The sequence below is a fragment of the Capra hircus genome, chromosome 3 (genome assembly GCF_001704415.2).
Source record: "Capra hircus breed San Clemente chromosome 3, ASM170441v1, whole genome shotgun sequence".
Lineage (NCBI taxonomy): Eukaryota > Metazoa > Chordata > Mammalia > Artiodactyla > Bovidae > Capra > Capra hircus.
Window position 1 is genome coordinate 98,572,994 of NC_030810.1, and position 6,497 is coordinate 98,579,490.

Below are 6,497 nucleotides of genomic sequence, written 5' to 3' on the forward strand. Positions count from 1 at the left end.
GGTAATGAATTGGCGAGTTTGCCAGGCTGATTGGGTAGGAGACATGAAGAAAGGAGTAGATAGAATTGGGTAATGTAGATCATCTATTTGGAGTCTAGGGAGCATAGAAGACTTTCTTGAAGTTGAAGTTACTGAGTTAAGAGCCAAGACACCACTTACTGAATGATTACTCTTGGCGACACGGTGGGTGGGGGCTTTATATTTAATCATTTGATATCCCACTTCTGTGTTTAAAGAGGTTTAGATCATTCCAAACGTATAGAAGTTCAAGCCCATTGATGCGTTACTTGTATCCAGAATATTTCTTGTGGAAAAATCCAGGCCTTGTCTGTAGATGTCCCAGTGAGTAAGTACCTTAACTAGCCTAAACCACCTGCTGGTCTGGTTTCTCATGAATATACTGCAGCTCCAAACTTCTGTTCCAGGTCTTTGAACAGGACACATCTGTGTCCTCAAGGCAAAGGTCAAGTTGTGAGGAGAGTCTTGAGTATATTGACACTAAAAAAAAAAAAAAAAAAATTCAACTGAGTAAATTTGAAGATTTAATTGTGTTTATTCAACTACGCATGAATTGGGTAGCACCCCATCTAGCAACTAGAAGGGTGCTGGGAGGGGTTGTACAAAATGGAAGGTTTTTCATAGGGTGGAGCAAGAAAGTATTAACAAAAGAAAAGAAGGTAGTAATAAAAGAAAAAAAGGATTCCCCTACTGGGAAGAGGGAGGAGAAAGGAACTGGCAAGGGTTTTATCATGCAGATTGCCTCTTCTTCAGCTGGGGATGGGGGAGTTGATGGAGAGGGACCCTGTGACAGTTTAACTTACTGGTGCTTAACCAGAAAATTCCAGACTGGTCCATTAACATTACATTTCTAGGGAAGGTTAAAACTGCAATTTGACAGAGATACTAAATCTAGGTTTGGTACCATGGTCTGTAGTACACGTGATGCTGAGCAGGGCCTTGTGGGATCCTGGGCCTGGAGGCCTTTTTGTCCCCCATTCCTTGTAGGCAAGACTCCAGCCTCCATGACCTTCTCTGAGTTCCAAAGGACAAAACAGTTACTAATCAAAGGAGAAAGAGTAATGAAACCACCTGAGGCAAGATTAAAGGAACCAGTTGTTGTTATTCAGTCACTAAGTCATATTTGACTCTTTGCAGCCGTGTGAACTACAGCACTGCCAAGCTTCCCTGTCCTTCACCATCTTCCAGAGTTTGCTCAAATTCGTGTCCATTGAAACAGTGATGCCATCCGATCGTCTCATGCACTGTTGCCCCCTTTTCCTCCTGCCCTCAATCTTTCCCAGCATCAGGGTCTTTTCCAATGAGTCTTCACATCAGGTTGGCAAAGTATAGGAATATCAGCATCAGTCCTTCCAATGAATACTCAGGGTTGATTTCCTTTAGGATTGGCTGGTTTGATCTCCTTGCTGTCCTAGGGACAGGATTAGGAGATGAGCCACCTGAGACCCTGCACACACCCTAATCTTGTCAGCAACCCCACACTGTTAAAACTTTAAAGAAGAAAGAATGAAAACTGTTACTGCCTTATCACATATCCTGCCTGACTATATAATCTCTTCCTACTCACCAGGGAGGGGGGCACAGTTCTTGAGCTACTAGCCTGTTGTGTTCCCCCTTTGCCTGGCAAAATAATAAAGCCACACTTTCCTTCTCCTCCATAACTGTCTCTGTATTTGTCTGGTATTGGTGCACAGAGAGCCAAGATTTTGGCAACACAAATGATGCCATCTGGGGCTTGTGGTTTTCTTTTTAACAGCATCCAACCAGTTCTTTTATCATTCTGAATTCTGTCATTGCGTCAAACTTGGTCAGATGTAAAGGCAACATACTTATGGAGTATGGCTCCTGACCTGAGTCTAAACTTCATCAGGCTAGAAAGTTCTAAATGTCCTACCATTGGGAGGAGTCATTTTGAAACACTGCATGTTGTCACAGTTTTCTCCCTGGCCTAGCCCATGGACTCATTTCTCAGAGTCTTATTGTGTGTTCTGATGTTATTAAAAACTGAAAGCTGTTTTTCTAGGCTAAGTAAGCTATCAGGAGCACTAGACAACACTGCTTCGGAAAGTGAGTGATAAAATGTAACCTCAGTGGGGAAAAATGTTCTCAGCAGTTGAGCAAAATTGTGGTATGGCTTGAGTACGGAAGGGCCCTGGCATTTGAGCAGCTTCAGGAGTCCTGATAGTTCTAGGATGTCAGAGCAGCTCCAGGGCAATGTAATGTTGGCATCTGGGTTCCATTCCCTTCTGCATAATGGACAGGTCAGCCTAGTCCACATGCTGTTCCCTAGCAGCCTCAGCACAGTCTTGTCAGGCATCATGAGCAGCACCTTTGACCTGGTGGAGCACATGCTGTCAGGACGCAAGTGTGTGGTTGACGTGGGGAGCAGTCTTAGCAGCAGAGTTTTGCCAGAAGCCAGAGAAAGTAAGGTTGGAAAAATGATAGATTCCTTGAGGTCGTTTATTAATAAAAGCCCTGTTTGTCAGCACATGTGAGACAACACTTGGGGAATCCTATAAATATTTGGTGCGTTGTGTACAGAGGTCCTGGTCATGTTAATAAATTGCATTTTAAAAGAAAGGCTAGACTGAATAAGAGAGGAGTTTGGGAAAGACTGGATATAATGTACATGTATGGCTGAGTCCCTTTTCTGTCCACCTGAAACTATCATAACATTGTTAATCAGCTATGCTGCTACTGCTAAGTCACTTCTGCCGCGGCCAGCACAAGCAAGAGTCACACCTGCATAGGGAGAGAACGGAGCGTCCCCGCTAAGAAAAATAAGAGAGAGAGACGAAAGATGGGGTTGAGAGGATCAGACCAAAATGGCTGATGCCTTCCTTTATTGTGCTGCAGTATATATAGGATAAAGTACGTGACTTCTGACATTCACAAGATTGTTCTTAATCTCCAAATACAATCACAAGACCCTTACCGTTGTGTACATCACAAATAGATAATCTATCTTCTATCAATAAGCTAATCTATCTTCTATGAAATGTTGCAAGAACCAAACGTCCTGGAGCCTTAAGGGTAATAAATTCTTCAAGGGGGCGGGACAGGGAGCTTAGGAACATGTCCTAGGGCTCTGCATAACGCCGAGCAGCTCCCAAGACTTAACCCTTCACGGGCAGTCCCCCGCAACTTCAGTCGTGTCCAACTCTGTGCGACCCCAGAAATCCTGAAATCATGCCCTGGGACTGCAGAGTAGCAAGGGTTGGGAGTAGTAGGGGTGGGGGCACTGAACAACTGATATTGTAACCTTGGCTTTACCATCATACAAGTGTTACTTGGGAAATAAGCCCTCCTCCGCCCAAATTGTCCTCAGAGGGTTAGTGTTAATATTATGCCCAAACTCAGGTTGAATTATGAGATTAGGTAAGAAACAGCCACATTCACTGTTTTATCTCCAATAGTGAGCATAGTGCCTGACTCATAAGTACCCCGCAAATACTTTTGGGATGAAATTATAGGTTATATCATAGGAATAGTGTTGAGGACATTGTTCATTACATCACTTATTGCTCCCTATATAAATCTCCTCTTGAGAACCTTGTTTTAGTGTTAGCATTAGAACAGACAGCAAAACGTATGAAGATTACTTTTCCTTTGTTTTTGCCTTGGCTGACAGGAAGCTTGGAGCTTAATTTTAAACTTGACCACAGCATATATTTAGAATCTAATAGCTAGTATAACTGTGATCTTTTCCTTCAGGAAAATCACCCCAGATTAGTTCAGTTCAGTAGCTCAGTCAGGTCCGACTCTTTGTGACCCCATGGCCTGCAGCACGCCAGGCTTCCCTGTCCATCACCAACTCCCGGGGCTTACTCAAACTCATGTCCATCGAGTCAGTGATGCCATCCAACCATCTCATCCTCTGTGGGCCCTTTCTCCTCCCGCCTTCAATCTTTCCCAGCATCAGAGTCTTTTCTAGTGAGTCAATTCTTTGCATCAGGTGGCTAAAGTATTGGAGTTTCAGCTTCAGCATCAGTCCTTCCAATGAATATTCAGGACTGCTTTCCTTTAGGATGGACTGGTTGGATCTCCGTCCAAGGGACTCTCAAGAGTCTTCTCCAACACCACAGTTAAAAAGCATCAATTCTTACAGTGCTCAGCTTTCTCTGGATTGGAAGGGGGCAAAACTGGAGAAAGGTCAGTGAGGGTGTTGCAGGACTCCAGGTGTGAAAGTTAAGTTTAAGACAGAGAGTTAACAATAGAGAGTGAGAGGGAGGAAGGAGTCAAGGATAACTTCTTAGTTCCTGGGTTGGGCAATTTGCAGAGAATGACTTTGGAAGGAGATTGAGCAGAAATTAGCAAATTAATTTTGAACATGTACATTATGAGGTTACCTGTGAGGCATTTAAATAGAAATGCCCTCTAGATTACATATCCGTCAGGATAAATTTGGACTAGGAAAATGTAGGTGGAACTCCTCTGCACATAATTATTAATTGAAACAAAAGGAGCAGATAAGATTCCCAGGTGAGTGAATAGAGTAGAAGGAGAAAAACAGAAGGCTAAAACAGGACTCTGAGTGTTACCAAGCAAGGGCTCCCTGTACAATGCACATAGAAGCCAATACTATGGTAGTGGCTTCTCTTTTTTTAATTGGAGGATAATTACAATTTTGAGATGGTTTCTGCCATACATCAGCATGAATCAGCCACAGGTATAAGCACGTCTTCTCCCTCTTAAACCTCCCTCCCCATCTTGCTGTTGTTGAGTCACTTCAGTCATGTCCAACTCTTTGTGACCCCATGGACTACAGCCCCCCCCAGGCTCCTCTGTCCATGTGATTCTCCAGACAAGAATACTGGAATGGGCTGCCATTTCCCTCTCCCCATCTTACCCCTTTGGAATATTACTCAGCTATAAAAAGGCACTGGCTTTTGAGAAAAGAAAGAACTTTATCTTGAGGTTGACTGATAAGGAGGCAAGGCTCTCGAACCTGTCTCCTTGATCCAGTATAAGGGCAAAGTTTAAGGGGTTGGGGAAATTTCAAATGTGGAAGCTGATTGGCTAGTCTTGAATTAATCCACATAAGCTGCTAGAAGCCAGAATTTCCTTATTGAAGGACTTCTCACTTAGTAAAGGGCTCTAGTGCCAGTATTTCTAGAGGCAAGTCCAGTTTGTGGATTAGAGTCCTTCCCTAAGGGAGCCAATATAAAAGGTTACAGCCAGAGGATAAAATATAAAATATATTATATAAATATAAATATATATATTTAAAATATATTTATATAAGGTTACTCGAATGTATATATATAAAAGTTTACTTGATCCTACAGGAGCTTCCCCGGATCTCGCTGTCCACCCTCAACATGGGCAAGCTCCGCAGTCTGCCCGAGGGCTCCTTGGGCTGCCCTTATCTCCATTTCCTGGATGTGAATGTGAGTCTCCAGCTTCTGTGTATTTGGCAGTCACCAGGGAGGGCAGATGAATGGCACATGAAGAAGGAGGGGCCTGTGCTCCTGAGGAAGGAGGGGCCTGTGCCTCCAATATGGGCAGCACTGCCTTGCAGTCTCTGATGTCAAGGCATTGTCATTTTCTGTGGTACAGGCAAGCAATTACACTGCTCTGCATTTACTAACCTCTATTGCGTGCCACATGGCAGGTTCACACGTGATCTCACTGAATTCCCCCCAACAACTCTGCCAAGATGAGGAAACTAAGGCTCATAGAGGTTAAGCAACTTGCTGATTTCACAGGCCAGTATTAATGGAGGCAATATTCAAATCAGGATCATGCTCTTAATTGTGTCCCCTGTTGCAGTCACGCCCCTTGAGTGTGACAAGTTGTGACACTCTCCAACCCCAGCCAGAGAGGACAGGGACTAGGGGGTCAGGACCCCCAGCTACTGAGGAACTCATTCATTTCTTCAGAATCAGTCATGCGCCATCCACTGATCCAAGTGTGGGGATATAGTGGCAACTTAGACAGACAAAGTCTTGCCCTCATAGAACTAATATTCTAGTGGGGGGACGGGTAGACCATAAAGTAGTAAAAGAAGAAAACTTTTATATGAAAATTCAGGCAAAATATTTATTTAGTACTTACGACATACCAGATGGGACTTTTCCCATGGTCCAGCAGTGAAGAATCCGCCTTCCAGCGCAGGGGCACAGGTTCAGTCCCCGGTTAGGGAACTAAGATCCTGCATGCCTCACAGTGCAGCCAAAAGAAGAAAAATCACCAGACAGTGTCCTCAGCAGCTGGCACACAGTGAATCAAACTAGGAAAGCACCTGTCCTTTGGGGTTTCTGTTCTCGGCCGTGGTGCTGTGAGGACGACAGTCTACTTGATAGAGGGCAAAGGTGGGGTCTGGGTGACTGGTGGCCACTTCCAACAGGGTGGTCATAGGAGGCCCTGCCGAAACACCATGTACCTCAGACTAGGACTTGAACCCAGCCAAAACCCACAGTTGTGAAGCTCAGGTTCTTGATGTCTCATCACAGACAATTGAGAGACAAAGTGGTAAG